This window comes from Podarcis raffonei, chromosome Z, assembly GCF_027172205.1.
Source record: "Podarcis raffonei isolate rPodRaf1 chromosome Z, rPodRaf1.pri, whole genome shotgun sequence".
NCBI classification, from domain to species: domain Eukaryota; kingdom Metazoa; phylum Chordata; class Lepidosauria; order Squamata; family Lacertidae; genus Podarcis; species Podarcis raffonei.
Genome location: NC_070621.1, coordinates 48,058,244 through 48,075,235, shown reverse-complemented (window position 1 = coordinate 48,075,235; position 16,992 = coordinate 48,058,244). Strand labels below are relative to the sequence as shown.

Here is a 16,992-nt window from a genome sequence, read left to right as displayed (position 1 = left end):
AGCTATTGGCCTGATCCAGCAGGACCTTATGTTTTAAAGGCTCCAGTGACCTTCCAAAGAAAATCAAGCCTGGGTAAGTACTGCACCACATGAAATTCCCTGGCAGGACAAACAGGGTAAGCATAACATGACGTTAGTCTTAAGGGTTACTAAGGAGCTTAAGTGGAGAAATTGTGGTATCATTATATGATCTGCAACCTACAGCTCTGAAATGATGCAGTGATTGGGATGCGACAATTTCAGAGTCTACATATCAACTCTAATTATTTTGGAATTGCTCATAAAAGCCACAGAAACCAACAGACAGCAAGTACCAAACTCTGCATTTCCAGTGATGTGGGGGCTATAATTAGATTTGAGGGACCTAATTTGAAGCTGTCCAGCCGGTCAACAAAAAGCCATCTAGCCATCCAGAATGCATCAGCTGGCTTTGAAATCTGTCCATGAAAATAATAGAATCCTGAAAATAAATCTGTAATTTTGTATAATTTCCTCAGGATGCGTGCTGACGACCGCAACAGAATTTATGGCACTGTGAGTCATACCCATCTCCTTCAGAGATGTGTATGGGATGCTAATATCCTTAAGCTATTTTAAAAAATGATCCAGGAGCCCTTATGCAACAAACTCATAAGAGAAAAAAACCCTGCCTCAAAGATCAAAGCTAACTTGCGTAAAAGAAGTCCACTGAACTTCAGGACTGTAAGGACAGCTAAATATATTCTGATGCTATTGTCAGAGATGCTATCAATGGCAAAAAAATAAAATGAATAAACAACTGTACCACTCATTTGGGGCATCAAGCAGGGATCTAGGCTGACGTCTTCTTCATTCAATCCTTAAAAACTGCATAGAATGAAGGAATTGCAGAGTTACAAGGGACCCTAAGGGAGCTCCCTGATAGATGGCCATCCAACCTCTGTTTGAAAACCTCCAATGAAGTCCACCAACTTATGAGTTAGTCTGTTCCGCTGTCAAAAAGTACTTCCTGATGTTTAGTCAGAATGAGGTCCCACCCTCTGGAGCAGCAGAAAACAAGCTTGCTCCAACTTCCATGGGACAGCCCTTCAAGCATTTGGAGCTGGCTATCATATCACCTCTTTAGATGCTGCCAATATGGCCAACTATTGTCCAGTCTCAAATCTACCATTCTTAGGCAAGGTGATTGAGCGGGTGGTTGCTGAACAACTCCAGGCACGCCTGGAAGAAGCAGACCATTTGGATCCCTTCCAGTCAGGATTCAGGCCTCATCATGGGACTGAAACTGCCTTGATTGCACTGGTCAATGATCTCCAGCAGGCTAGGGACAAAAGTGAGAGCTGTTTCCTAGTTCTGCTGGATCTCTCAGCGGCTTTTGACACCATCAACCAGAACATCATTCTGGACCCTCTAGAGGCGCTGGGAGCTGGGAGCATTGTTATACAGTGGTTCCGCTCCTTTCTCCTGGGCCGTGTTCAGAAAGTGGTGGTAGGGGATGAACGTTCGGACACCTGGGCTCTCACCTGTGGGGTGCCTCAGGGTTCTGTCCCCCATGCTTTTCAACATCTACATGCAGCCCCTGGGAGATCATCAGGGGGTTTGGGCTGGGTGTTCATCAGTATGCAGATGATACCCAGCTCTACCTCTCTTTCAAATCAGAACCAGTGAAGGCGGTGAGGCCCTGTGTGAGTGTCTGGAGGCGGTTGGAGGATGGATGGCAGCTAACAGATTGAGGTTGAATCCTGACAAGACAGAAGTACTGTTTTGGGGGGACAGGAAGCAGGCGGGTGTGGAGGACTCCCTGGTCCGGAATGGGGTAACGGTGTCCCTGAAGGACCAGGTGTGCAGCCTGTGCGTCATTCTGGACTCACAGCTGTCCATGGAGGCGGAGGTCAATTCTGTGTCCAGGGCAGCTTTCTACCAGCTCCACCTGGTACGCAGGCTGAGACCCTACCTGCCTGCAGACTGTCTCGCCAGAGTGGTGCATGCTCTAGTTATCTCTCGTTTGGACAACTGCAATGCGCTCCATGTGGGGCTACCTATGAAAGTGACCCAGAAACTACAACTATTCCAGAATGCAGCAGCTAGATTGGTGACTGTGAGCAGTCACCGAGACCATATAACAGTAGTCCTGAAAGACCTACACTGGCTCCCAGTACGTTTCCGAGCACAATTCAAAGTGTTGGTGCTGACCTTTAAAGCCCTAAACAGCCTCTGTCCAGTATACCTAAAGGAGCGTCTCCACCCCCATCGTTCTGCCTGGACACTGAGGTCCAGCTCTGAGGGCCTTCTGGCGGTTCCCTCCCTGCAAGAAGCCAAGTTACAGGGAACCAGACAGAGGGCCTTCTTGGTAGTGGCACCTGCCCTGTGGAACGCCCTCCCACCAGATGTCAAAGAGAAAAACAACTACCAGACTTTTAGAAGACATCTGAAGGCAGCCCTGTTTAGGGAAGCTTTTAATGTTTAATAAGTTATTGTATTTTAATATTCTGTTGGAAGCTGCCCAGAGTGGCTGGGGAAACCCAGCCAGATGGGCGGGGTATAAATAAATTATTATTATTATTATTATTATTATTATTATTATTATTATTATTATTATTATTCCAAGTCAAACCATACTAACTTAGCACTGTTTACATTGTCTGGCAGTGGTTCTTAGAGATGGGAATCAACCCTGGGATCTTTTGCATGCAAAGTACATCCTCTACCACTGAGCTACTGACCTTCCCCATGTTCTTGGATGTTGCTGGCCTAGACTGGCTCTCTCACCTAGTTGCCATCTCCCCCCATCACAGACAGCACATTTGGGGAAATCCCCTGCAACCAGGGCGTGGTTGGGCACTCCAGCAGGAACCAATGTGCATGCATTGGCTTTGCTCTGCTTACACAATGAATTTTGCCTTTATTTATTTGTCCAGGCATTGTGCAAGTGCTGAGCAAAGAAGGACCAGAGGATTAGGCACACCACACAGCCCAGCCTCCCTCCCTCTAATAGAATGGTCAGTGGAGAATGCATTCCTATCACTGACATTCAACTGCCTCTCCAGCAAACTTCTGCCCCTGGAATAGGGTGTGTGACATTTCTATTTTTATTTCGCTTACAACATTCCTTACCCACTCTTCGTTAATTTCAGCAAATCCAGATGCACCATCTGAGTCCAAGTCAGAAGGCAGATGATCGCAACCAGTCAACTAAAGTAAACATGAACACTCTCACTCAAATCTACACAAAGCCTTGACAAATATCCAGGTCTTTCGCTGGTGCTTGTGAATGCATAAATGCACCAGCAACCATGCAGTGCCAGTTTCATCCACTGCATATAGAGAATGCCCTTCACACAAGTGCCAGCCTCATGCTAGGTAGGTGATCAGAGCAAGAAGTATATTTCCGAAACCCCAGAACATGCTGGTTAGGATCCAAAAAATAGTGTGATGCTATATGTCTACTCATTCCATGCCCAGGGGCACACGGATGAGGCAGAGCTCGCAGGCAGCCACTGCTGTCAGGGTTCCTGTGACTACCAGCAGGCTGCAGAGGCAAAATGTGCTACCCTGAAAATCAGGGTGCAACAACACTAGGGGCTTGGTGTTTTGGCCAAACCTTGGAGAAGCGTGATACCTCAGTGGCATATAGAAGGACCCAGGTTTGGTTCTCTGTATCTCCAAGGAGGGTGGGACTTCCTACAGGAAAATGTATTGGGACAACTCTAGTTGCAGGAGCCTGTGAGTGGAGATTAAGAGGATCAGCAGATCCTCTTAATGCAAGCAGACTCTCTAAAGTGCTGGCAGGATAGCCATATGTGGTAACATTGGGGAAGCACTGCAGAACAAACTAAAGAGTCGGTCCATCTGTTGACACTGTAGCCTCAGCTCTCCAGTCTGCCACACCAGAGTCTTTTTCAGTCCTGCCTGCAGGTGCCAGGGATTGACTCTTTTGCATGCAAAGCATGTGCTCTGCTCCCTTCCCCGATGCATTCTCTATGCAAGGTATAATTACTTTCTTTTTGTCTGTCCTGATCTATTACTGATTGATTCCATTGGGCAACTCAGAGTTTTAGTATTGCTATAGAGGAGGGAAACCTCTCTCTCCACTCCACATATAGCTTTATAAAAGCTCAGTCTCATCCTCCACCCACTGAACTGATTCTTCTCCTATAGCAGACATAGGCAAACTCAGCCCTCCAGATGTTTTGGGACTACAACTCCCATCATCCCTGACCACTGGTCCTGTTAGCTAGGGATCATGGGAGTTGTAGTCCCAAAACAGCTGGAGGGCCGAGTTTGCATATGCCTGTCCTATAGCAATATTGCTACTGTCTCAGTATAAGGCAGTCTCCAATGTTCCTATTTAAAACCAAATTGTTCTTTCAAATCAAGAGGACTAGAACCCTGCTTTCCTTTCTTTAATGGAAATGGACTACAGCTCGGTAGGAGAGCACCAGCTTTGCAAGTAGGAGATCCCCAGGTTCAATCCTGGCACCCACAGGTAGGGCTAGGGAAGACCGCTGTTTGAAACCCTGGAAGGCAGCTGCCAGTCAGTGTGGACAATACTGAACTAATGGACTGAGAGTCTGACTCAGTAATGAGGCAGCTTCTATGTTCCTTCTTCCAGCAGATCTGCAATGGTGCTCTTCCTGAAGGCAGTGTTCTCTGCAGCGTGCTCTGTCAGGCACTGGCAGAGGAAGAGGGGGCGGGGGGAGCGCACTGTCCCCAGCACCATGATCCCAGTGGGGTGCCATCGCAGCTGCCCCCTCCGCGCTGGGTGCCACACCCCCACAGATGGTGCACCATGCCCCCAGGATGCACGTCACGCCCCTGCGGGCAGCGCACCACCCCCAGGACACACTCCAGTCTGCCCCCACCTGCTCTCTAAACCCCCCCCCCATGCAGTAGCATGGAGCTCCATGCAGAAGGTGCAGAAGGGAAAGAGACCAGGGCAGAGGGAAGATTTCTCCTGGAGGAACTGTTTAACAGGTGAGGAGACAGAAAAGAAAACAGCCCTCTTGATCCAGCCCCTTGGGAAAGTTGCCACACACACACAGCTGGGGGGTGGGGGTGGAATCTGGGCGCCACATCCCCTCCAGAAGCAAAAGCAAAACCATACCAAGCCATCCAACGTTGCACAACCTGCCTTCATGAGCACTGCAGGGTGATGCTGCCTCCTTGGCCGCTGCAACTCAGCCATGTTCTACCTGCAGGCAGGCTGTGCTTTGCTAGCCCTGCACCTGCTTTGGGAGGGAGGAAGCTAAAGTGCAAGACAGAAAGATTGCGGGCGCACCCTGCCAAGACACTGCAAAGCGAAGCAAGGCAGCCCTTCCTCCTTCCAAAGTCAGGCCGAAGAAAGATACAGCCAGAGAGGGAACCATTCTTAGTGCTGCAGCATGAAGCAAGGGGTATGGCTCCAGTTAACAGTCTCCACTGGATGGAACCCAGCAGGGCCACCCTGTCCATGAGTGCAAACACAAACCTCTTCCCTGACTATGGCTAAGTACCCCCACCACCCAAAATCTACAGAGCCCAAAGTGAAGAGCAACAAAATATCAAAACCACAATCAAGGCTCACCTGCTCCTGCTGGTGCTTTAACTATTCCATGTTGTGCTAAACCAAGGTTTAAGTAAGTGATCAGCTGCCAGGCATGTCAGCTTCAATTATAGTTAACATTTACAGTGGTACCTCGGGTTACAGACTCTGCTAACCCAGAAATAGTTCTTCAGGTTAAGAACAGAAATCGTGCAGCAGCGGCGCAGCAGCAGCGGGAGGCCCCATTAGCTAAAGTGGTGCTTCAGGTTAAGAACAGTTTCAGGTTAAGAATGGACCGCCAGAACAAATTAAGTTGTTAACCCAAGGTACCACTTGGTACCCAAGGTACCAATTTCATAGGTGGCATAGGATGCATTGTGCATTCAGCTAGTAGTAGGCTGGCAACAGTGTGGAACATGTGACACACAACACCTGCCTGCTGCATCTCAGCAAAGGGGTCCCTGCATTGCCCCCCCCCCCCGAACTCCAGAATCTCAATGCAAATCCCCAATTAGACTTTGCAAGCAGGGCAGGGAAGAAGAAGCCCATTCACTGCCAGTATTTCAGAAAGTCCAAAGCAGTTAGACCCAGGTAATTACAGTGGTACCTCAGGTTACAGAAGCTTCAGGTTTCAGACACTTCAGGTTACAGAGGCTTCAGGTTACAGACTCCGCTAACCCAGAAATAGTACCTCGGGTTAAGAACTTTGCCTCAGGATGAGAACAGAAATCGTGTGGCAGTGGCGTGGCAGCAGCAGCAGCAGGAGGCCCCATTAGCTAAAGTGGTGCTTCAGATTAAGAACAGACCTCCAGAACGAATTAAGTTCTTAACCCGAGGTACACTCTATAGGCTTCTTAGGCAGTCATTGATCCCAGATGAAGCTGATTGAGTGGCTGATAAGGGGCAATGGAAAAGGCACGCAGTGTAACTGATTTGGTCAACAGCTCACATATCCCACACAAAGAAAAGGAGTGTGATTTTTGTGTTAAGGCTGGACTCCTGCTCAGTGCCAACTGCAATCCTCTGCACACCCACTTGGGACTTACTCCCAGGTAAGCATGCTTAGAATCAGTCTCCAATTTCTTGGCTGTCGTTGAAATGACAGGGCCCACATTTCTTGCATTTCCTTGAATGGAAAAATTATTCCACCTTGAATTCTTGCCCCTGGTGCTCCAATTTCTTTCCCTTCTTCTGTTGTCTTCTTTATCCCTTTTTCCAGATTGTATTTGAAGTTTTTGTACAACTCAGCTTGCAGATGAGGGTTTAATGCAGGAAAGAGTAAGCAACCTCCAGATTCCCAGACTATCCCTGTATCTTTGACCCCTTAGCTTGCCTCCCTATCTCTTTGATGTTTAGACAGATATGTCTTGGGTTGCATCCTGTCTACAACTTCCTCCTCCTCACATTTCTCTCCTGTGCTTCAAAATGAGAGATCATCTTAAATCTATCCTCTGAGAACATAGAAGCAGGCATGTCTGTGTATGTCTTCTCTAGATTAGTTAGTTAGCTTAGAACCAAAAACCTTTTATATCTATGATATGTTTTCTGCAATAAACTCCTGTATTATTTTCTTACTCTACAAGCATCTGTTTTTCTGTGATTTCAACAAGTTTATTCTCTAATGTAATCAAAATTCACAAGCCAGACACTGCTTACTCTGCATACCAAAGAGCTCCAACAGGTAATTCAGTCCAGTAGGAAGACCCTTGGGGAAGTCAGCTGTCCTGTCATGCATGGGTCATTCCAAGCCCTGCTCCCAGTTATCCTTAGAAATGCTGTGGGCCAAAACAGGGACCTTCTGCATGCAAGGCAACGCCTGTCAAGCTATGGCTCTTCTCTCAGGCATGCAACAAAAGGAATTCCTCAGCTATTCTTGCATAAACAGGAGTCATAGCACAGGCTCCCAAATGGAATACACCTTTCCAAGCCATGCCACATTGAGCCAAAGCAACCGTGGTGGTGCAGCTCATTCCATCAGAATGACACCACCACAAAAAGCACTGCTGGGCACTTGTGTGCATGTGCCATCCAAACTCTGCAGTGTATAAGCCACAGCCTTCCAGGCATGCCAATGGCCAAAATGCTGGGGCAGGGATTTGTGAGCCCTTCATTAACAGCCAAATAAGCCACTTGCCATCTTAGGAAAACAGACAGTAGCAGCTGCCATTATATCAGGGAGGTTAACTGAACACCCTACACTGCCAATTTTGCCCCTTCACTGCATCAGTCCAAGCTCACGCATGCACAGTCTCAATCTGCTCTGAATCGGCTTTTCTCTCTATTTTTTTCCCCAGCTGATTAAATCTTGGCCACTCTATTTTGACTCCGATTGCCTTAATGATGAATCATTATCAGGCTCTGGCCCTGTAGGAAAGCAATTTCAGTGACTACTTTCTTCCCATTTGCAACTACATGTGTTTCACCAGTACTGTCCTTTAAATTCACCTTTCAAGTCAGACTCCATTCTTGTGAGTAACAAGAGAACATTCCCTCAATTACCTTCCACTGGTAAGCAAAACAAGGAAAGGGCTCCTGCTCCAGTGTAAACAAAGTCAAGTATTTCTCCAGAAAAGGGCTTGCTGTTGTCACCTGTGCTGTGAACATGTGTTTTGTTTATTCGTTTATTTACAGTCTCTGCTAAGCCTATTCCAGCTGCCCTTTTTAACACCAATGCAGACACACGTCCCAAAAGATGGCTACAGGCTCCGGATTCATAGAAAGCATTTAGCTGCCTTCCTCTGATACTTGCCTCATCCCCAAGACAGACACACATGCAAAATTCTGCTGGAAGTTAATTGGTGAGCAATTTCATTTCCTATGTTGTGTGCACCAGCTCCGGGGGACAAATGTGAGCAGATTCCCATTGCTCACAAGGATGGGCTTTTTTATAAGAAGATATAAAGATACCCATAAACGATATATCTGTATCATCTTACCAGCTGCAGATCACCCGTGAGGCATTCAACAGGAGAATATGAGGTTACAATCTGCTGTTGTAACCACTGCCAGATAGCCGGTCAGGGCTCTTTATTCCCCAGATCGTGCTTCAAGAACCCAGGACCTCTCTTGCCTCTCCTACATACCAAACTTTGCTGCCTGCATTCACCTAAAGACCCACACTTTCCCATTGCTAGAGAAACCCCATGTGAATGAAGGACTGAAGCTGTGAACACCTTGCCATCTTAAAATGCAGTGCGGTCATTGCTCTTCCTCCCTCCCTCCCCCTCTCCACCCAACACACACACTGTGTTTCCAAGTCACCCTCTGTAGGCTGAGAGGGGGCATAGATGCCTTTGGAAATAGCTTAGTCTGTAGAGAGCATGAGATGCTTAGTCTCAGGGTCATGGGTTGTGCCCCACGTTGGGCAAAAGATTCCTTCATTGCAGGGCTTGGACTAGATGACCCTTTTTTCCCCTTCCAACTTTATGATTCTACATGGCTTACGTTTTCAATTCAGATCGAACATGGTTTGGGAGGAAACCACATCAAAACACAGTATTTCTCAAGAAGCTGCAGGATAAATATGGGTTGTGGCTAGTGGTGTGTGTGCAAACCAGTGGTGGGAATGCAGTGGCTGCAGGAGTGCATACAAAGCCTAGGTCAGCCTTCTGTAACCCAACATCCTCCACCAGCAGGTCCCTAGGTGGGCTGCAGCAATTTAAAACTCAGTATTAAAAACTGTTGCAACTAATTACATTCACAGGAATAGTGTGGGCCATGAAAACACACATTCAGGTGTTGAGGTTCATTAGAGCAACATTCCCTTTGCCTCATCATTTGCAAGGGACCTTGAACCCTCCCTCTCTCCATCCTCATTTTCTTCCTTTCCTTTTTCCTTGTCTTAGAACAAGCCAGGCTTCCTTAACCTGGTGCCCTCCAGGCATTTTGGACAACAACACACACCTTCAGCCCCAGGTGAGAGAGGGATGTTACAGCTCCAGCTTCTCACAGTTCTGTCTCGGGACAGAATAATCTGTTGGTTTTAGTTCTCTCAGTTTCTCATTTTTCCAATCTTAAATTCAGTTCCACACATTTCTGCAGCAATCTGCATTTTAAAAAACTAATGAATTGGAGTGTGAATTTCTCCTAATAAAACCCATTTTTGTATGCAGTTTGACTAATATAGACATTTTTGCCAGCCATCTCCCCCAGTATAATGAATTCACCAATATCAGCATTTTATGCACACTTTCCCTAATCTATGCATTTTTGTAAACGTTTAGACAGAGAACTGTTTCCAGAATTTAGGTAACTGTGGATTTCAAAGGATGGCTATGTATTGGTTAAGTGATCATTTCGCAAGATTCAGCTTCAAATGCAGGCTGAATCAGATTTCTTCCGTAGTCCTAATAGAGACACATCAATTGGGGAAAGCAGGACATCAAGCTGATTGGCAGTAGGTTGAGAACAGTGAGTGAGGAAACACTCATTCTCAGTGCATGTCCTTAACTTGTGGAACTCACTGAAACAAAGTATAGTGATGGGTAGAAGCTTAGGCTGATTTCTTTAGATAGGCATATCAATTAGCCATGATAACTAAACAGAGCTTTCACATTCAGAGATGGTATACTTTCATTTACCATGTCCCAGAGCTGTGTCCAAACAAGAGAGCTGGAAGAAACTCTTCTTGGAAGAAAGGAGAGGGGTTGCAAAAGCAGTGGATCCTTTCTGCTTGTTGATGAAGTTCCTGATGGGCAATGATTATATATAGCCGCCCAGAGTGGCTGGGGAAACTCATAAATTATTATTATTATTATAGCAGGGTTTGGGGACCCCGCAGTCCTCCAGTTGTTGCACTACAACTCCCATCACCCTTTCACTAGCTAAGGCTAAGGCAGGTTGGAGACCAACATCTAGAGGACCACAGGTTTCCTATCCCTGATATAAGGGATATTCCCAGTGCTCTTCCTCCAGCATTCAGAGCCCTTTGTCAACATTATCTGAATAATCCCTCCAACCCAGTTTATAAAACAGAAGCATCAGCTGCACTGGTAGGACAGCAGGGTACGGAGTCCAACAGTAGGTGGCGCTAGAACAAATGGCAGCCAGAGACACCCACTGGACTAGTTCTAAGAAAGAAGGCGAGCAGGTGGAGACTGGCTGAGGGCAGTCCCCCTTTGCCCTAATAGACCAGCCTCCATTGCTGTCACACAGAACAGAATAATTTTCCCTATACTGAAGACTGAGGCTGGAAGAAGCGCTTAAGGGCACCCAATGAGCTCTTGGCTAGAGTGCAATTTGAATTCAAAGCTCATCGTAAGGAACTATGATGCTTGGAAGGTCCCCCACATGAGTGCCTGAAGATGGGCAAGTGGTCTGACTCAGTGCACAAGCAACCTGTCTCTATTTTCTGGTGGATTCAATCACATGCTGCAAGTTTCATGTTGTGCAATGCTTAGAAGGTCTTGCACAGCAAACCCGCTTCCCCAGAAGACTCAACTTTTTGCAGTAAGGAAAGTGATGGGGAACTGCACTAGAAAGTGGGGGTTAACATTTGCTTTGACACAATGTCATCTGATGTATCCCACAAACAAATCAGAAGGAAAGCTCATTAAATATTCTAATTTCCCCGCGAATGTATTGGGATGAATGTTCAACAAATGGGTTGTCTGAGAGCTGCATGCTAAGGCAGATTCTTATGCTCTCTCCCAGATAGTAAGCTTTGCCACTGAAAGATGAGAAATTGTGTGTCTTGTTCTGTGTACACACCAAACATTTAAAGCACATTTCTCCACCTTACAAAGAATCCTGGGAAGTGCAGTTTGTTAAAGGTGCTGGGAGTTGCAGCGCTGTGAGAGCTAAACTACAATTCTCAGGATTGGGGGGGTTGCTTTAAATGCATGGAGTGTGCGCAGCCATCAGAAGCCAAGCACATGTATACTCACACCCTTTACACATCCCTGTTATAATTATTTCTTCCACATCACCAGTGTGTCAGCTACTGCCTGCCTGAAGCACCCACCCTGTTTCAGTACAATTTGAGAAAACATGCTTATTCCACCCCTCAACATATGCCCTTCACTGAAAACAATTCTGCAGCTGGCACTTATCCCTTGAAGAGACATACACATACAGAGAGAGAGAGAGAAAGGGTGGCAAATGACAAAAAGCTCTCTCCATTTCTGCCTGGGAGGAAGAGTTCCATTGTGGCGACCCTCCCAGCAGTTAGAAAAATCATTCTACGCCTGTGGTCACTCAGCAACAACTAAACTGGATTCTAAACGTTCAGCTATTCTAAACGTTCAGCTCCCCTCCGAGAGAAGGGAAAAAGCACCAGCCACACAGAAACTGAATCCGTTCCAGTACCGATTTAAGTAGTAACGTGCCAGCAGAGGCTCGCACATTCCGACACCACTTCTAACTCCCAACCCAATTAAAGAAAATCAGTCGCTTGCATCGCTTAGTAACCGAGATCAACACAGGGTCAACGTTCTCTTGGAAAATCAGAGATGTTGCTGTTCCGTGGTCCTCTGCTGCTGCTGCTGCTGCTGCTCCATACCTGCGAGTCAACCGGGGAGAACAGCTAGTCCTAATCTACTTCTAGGCGCTCTTGGTGTGCTTCACTGGTGCCAAACTACGCGCGGCCCTCTGGGTTAAGCTCCGCAGTTGGCACCTCCGAGGAAGCACCAGGAATGCTGCTGCGCTCCATAGATGCATGGCAGCAGGGCAGAATGTGCCCTGGCTGATTCCCAGGCTGTTGTTCTTAGGTGCTCACAGCACAAGGAAGGCAGGTTTTGTGGGGGAGGGAAGAGAACAGGGCTCGGAAGAGATTGTTGCTCTGTAGCAGAGCAACTTCTGTGGATGCATGAAGTCCCCGATGCAACTCTCCCCCTGCCACTCGCGGGCAGCATTTCCCGGGGGAGGATATTGGGCAGCTGGGGAAAAACCCCGCCCCACTCTGCCTAAAACCTTGCAGAACTGTTGCCTGTCCTGGATTAACAAACCGATCAGCCTGACTCCATAAAGCAGCTTCTTTTGTGTGCATGCTGCTGGGCACCTAGGCACCTGCCCCACGGAAGCCTTTCCGAACATTGCACTCTGTCTCAGTACCGCCAACATCGGCGAAAGGCCATCCGTCTCTGTGAAAACGCCCCTCGAGGCTGGCCAAGGGTTAGAGGCTCGCTGAGGGCTGCTGGGATGAATTTTTCTATGTTATTGCTTCGGCGTCAAAGATGTTTTTACTGTTGTTGCGCTCAAGGCTCGTTTGCAGGTCCCGGGAGGAGGTCGAAAAGTGGGTTTAAAAGAAAAAGCCTTTAATTAAATAGCAGTTTTGGCCTGCAGTCCTTTTGCCTTGAACACATGCACACGAACACAGGCAGCACTCAGGTACACGCTTGCTGGAGAAAGGTAGGGCCTTAAGCGTTTAAAAAGTTGCAAATACTCAAAACCACAAAGCGATCTTAGCTCCGCCAGGCGGCCGAGGCAAAGACACAAGATTTCATTGACAATCCAGCTAACTCCCGGGTCTACTGCCCCACTCCTGTATATGCTGTTCTCATCGCTCCCCATTTAATTCCAGCAACAACCCTGTGAGTTAGGTTACATTAGTCCCACGGTGCGGCACCAGGAGGTTGTCAAGCGCTCTCCCTGCTCCCTCTCTTTTAATGGGGTGCCTGGGAAACCTAGGCAAGGCTTCTTGGAGAGGAAAGGATTTACTTTCCGAGGAATCAGCTGACGCGGTAACTCTTTAGTAGGTCTGGGCGGTGGGATTCCTTTGGATGTCAACAACAGGAGAAGAGCCACAGGTCTGCAGAGACGGTGGGCGCTTAACCCTGCTGCGGAAGCCCCAGCGCTCTCCTCCGCACGCCCCCGCACTCTTGCGCATCAGCCCCCGTTCACTGCGACGGGTCTAGCGCAGGTGGGCTTCTCCGGGTGGATCGTACCCCACAGGGTCAGCAGGCGATGCGCTGCAAGGAACAGCTCCTGTGGCCGCCCCTCGCGCCGCGCACCCCATGGCCCACCCCAGCACCCACAGGTGACGTGACCTTGTCCAATTTTCCCGGAGGGAAGAATGCTACCCAGGATAATGTGCAGAGCTACAGACTCGTTTGTAAAGGGGGCAGGAAGGACGACAGCCTCTGAGCGATACCCTCCGGAGGCAATGAAGCGTAACTTCACAAGGCGAGGAGAGCGTTACAAAGGCACGTTACCACCGAAAACCCAACCTGGTTCGCAGCGCTATCCTACGAGGGTTTTCTAGTCTGATGTCCCGTCGGCTCCTCTATCCTAGCGCATCCCCAGCACGGGAAGCGAGGGGAACCGCTGCCTTTCATCCAGCGCGCAAATCCCGCGCACGCTTCCTCGCCAAGTAAAAAGCGTGCACGGGATCGTGGCCAAAAAAAATCTCTTCACAGCGGGTCCCTGCCTCCCCCAAAGCGTAACTGCCTCTGGGGTGAAAAGGGCCCACGAGATATAAAACATAAGCCACGTCCTGGCTGAGCTGTCCCGAGAGAAATTTGCCCTCTCGCTCTCCCTTCGCCGCGTCCGGAGAGGCAGACTAAAAGCAGCAGGGATAGCAAGGGGCAAGCCTTTCGGAGACGCAGACTGTGAGAGGCGCGCGCTTCGCTAGGGGCAGCCTACCTGGCAGGCGCGGTGTCCGGCCGCGAGCGAGCGCCGCCCGGAGCTGCTGCTGCTGCTATTCCTCCTCGTCCGGATCCCCGCTCCCCTTCGCGCGGGTCTGCATGCCATTGCTGTGCGGCGACGCCCGGGCTCAGGCTGCCAGCCTCCTTCCAGTTAGTGGCCGCCGCCGCCGCCGGTCCCGGCGCGCGCTCGCTCGCTCAGTCAACCCTGGCGGCGTCGAGGGCGCCTCCGCTGCAGGGGCATCTCCAGAGGCGCGGTGCGGCTTCGCGGCGGCAGGAGCAGCGCCTCCGCCGGCCGCTGCAAGGCTAGGCTGTTGGTCAAGGCTACTGTTACACCCCAGCGCCGCTTCCCAAGAGAAGGAGCCGGCGTAGCAGGAGCAGCCACCGCAACTCCGCCAGCCGCCAGCACCGCCTACCGTCCGCCATCCCGCCGCCGCCGCCGCCGCCGCCTGGCCTCCCCGCTAATCGGATCCGCTGCTGCTGCACGCCTCTGTGGGTGACGGGGAGGGAGGGGAGAGGAAAACGAAAGACCCCGACGTCTTAGTGCTGCTGCTGCTGCTGCTGCTCTTAAAGGAGCCTGGACCACCAAAGCGCCTGCCCCAAGAAGCCTGCGAACGGTGCCGCCTCTCTCCAAAGACAGGGCGAGAAAGCGGCCTTCAGGGCCCCAGAGAAGCCCCCTCCTTAAGGAAGGCAGTCATTGTACCGTTGTGGTCCCGCTATTGTACCGCATAAAGGTGCAAAAGGTGAAGTGACAGGAGAGAAAGGGGCCACCTGTTGATGTGCAGAGGACAGCGTCTCCTAGGGGCGCGCCTGCCCTCTGTAGGTGCGGTTGCCAACTGACCAGAAGTCACACCCCACGCTGTTCCTTTCCCTTTAAGAACAGCTGGGTGGATAGAGGTCGGCAGCTGAAGCTGTATGCCACATGGCCATTAAAAGCACAGCTGCAGGGCCCACTTTTTAAATCTGCCAACACTGTGGACAAGAAGATAAAAGGTTACTCTTCCCTTTCTAGCTATGCTTTTCATTGGTAAGTTTTCAAGGCTGGCAGAATATCACAATGTGCAGCTTCCCCATCATCACAGCATTTCTAGGCACTTCTGTCTGTCAGGCACTGGTTAAAATCACACACACTGTACAAGCCCAGCTGACTTCTACCAAGTCAGACCACTGCACCATCATCTAGCTCTGTACTGTTTACACTGACTGGCAGCTGCTCCCCAAGTTTTCAGGCAAGGATTTTCCCACTCCAACCCCTACCCAGAGATGAGAGGTGTTGAACCATGGGCCTTCTGTGTGCAAAACAGATGCTCTACCACCGAGCTGCAGCCAACAGACAAACAACTGTGCATGATCAGAGGAACTAGGGGTCCCCCACCCACACAGGCAGCAACTCCAGGGGGCCCTGGGTGCTTTGACATCCACAAATTTTTCACTGTGGGTGCCCGGCCTCCACTGCTACCACCCACTGCCTTACCTCCAACTCTCCTACAACAGAGGCCCCACGGCAGAGGTGGAGGCCCCAGCCCAGTCGCTGCAGTGGCACTGGAAAGCAGTGGTGGTGGGTGGGTATCAAGCAGCATGTGCACGCAACGTGATGTCATGTCATGTCCAATGTGATGTCACCATGTCATGTCACATGCACCATTGGGCACCCACAGCCTGGGGCCCAAGTTGGCACCTCTGCTTGCCTGTTCTTTTAACAGTACCCCATTCCAAGTTGTTGGGGGCTGCAAGTGAGAAGAGTTGCTGGTGTGCTCAGCTCCTGCTTGCCGGCTTCCCAAGAGGGCATCTGGCTGGCCATTGTGAGAACTGAATGCTGGACTAGATGGGCCTTGGCCTGACCCAGAAACCAGGCTCTTCTTATGTCCTTAGGAATGGGCCCCAGTCTCTGCGGTTTCTCAAACTACTCCTTCCTTGTGGCAGCCTCAGTAACCATTTCTGCTCCACTCTCAGGTTTTTTTAATTATTTACTGACACTTGATTAAATTATTTAAGGGCCTGTAATAACTTAATATCTTTATTGGTAAATAATTTACAGTTGAGAAGAGCTTGTTTGCTGCCTTTATGGTCTAATAAATTATCCCCATCTTTCTTGCGAAAAGCTAATACTTCCTGGCAGTGGTGGAGCTTCAATGTAACTGGTGTGAGATTGATATTGTGTGCTATCCTTGGTGATCTCTTTATGTTTCTGTAGCTCAGTGGCAGAGGATATGCTTTGCTCATAAAAGGTCCATCCACAGTAACTCAGAGCAGGGCTTTCAGTGTGGCTGCTCCTGTTCTGTGGAATAGCATTCCTGTTGAGAAGTGACAAGTGCCACTATCTGCACTTTCTGGAAATCATAGAATTGTAGAGTTGGAAGGGGCCACTAGGGTCATAATTAAAGACATTTCATTTTTGTTCCAATGACCTTTCCCAGCTCGGTGAATGGGTCTCTGCCATGGGAATCTACTTTGCATTGTTTGGCATCTCCTGCACTACAAAGGCAGATCAGCAAATGGTGAAGAAGTGTCGATATATTCAGCCTCAAAATATGTGTGGTTGTTTTGTTTTGTTTTATTGCTACACGTTGTTCAGGAAAAGAAAATGGTGCATCAACTCTACAAGAAACAGATTCAAAAGACTGGAAGAACATTGGAGCAATTATCTCTTCATATGAGAGGATTACTGACCATGTAGAAAACTATCAGATCTGGAGAGAACTTGAGTTGTGTTTATCTAAAGGAAAAGAAATTGATAATATTTATTAGCAGAAAATTGAGAGAACAATACTGGTGACAAATCTTGGACTTCAATTGTCTTATCAGAGTTCTTGGCATGCAAAACTTGGCATTCTGTGGCATAATTTGCCCTTATAGAAGGGAAATTTTATTTGTAAAAATGGGTATTTTAGGCAAAATTGCATAATTTCATTT

At 48.8% G+C, this 16,992-nt stretch overlaps 1 protein-coding gene across 9 annotated transcripts in view; it reads right to left on the bottom strand.

Moving 5' to 3' along the window:
* LOC128406301 (5-hydroxytryptamine receptor 2A-like) overlaps positions 1-14,841 on the bottom strand; it is a 239,588-nt gene extending 224,747 nt beyond the window's left edge. For all 9 annotated transcript variants that reach the window (XM_053373594.1, XM_053373598.1, XM_053373600.1 and 6 more), the window contains exon 1: positions 14,081-14,841. The gene's annotated coding sequence lies outside the window, so the exon portion shown is untranslated. The remainder of the gene's footprint in view (positions 1-14,080) is intronic.
* Positions 14,842-16,992: the final 2,151 nt, after the last annotated feature.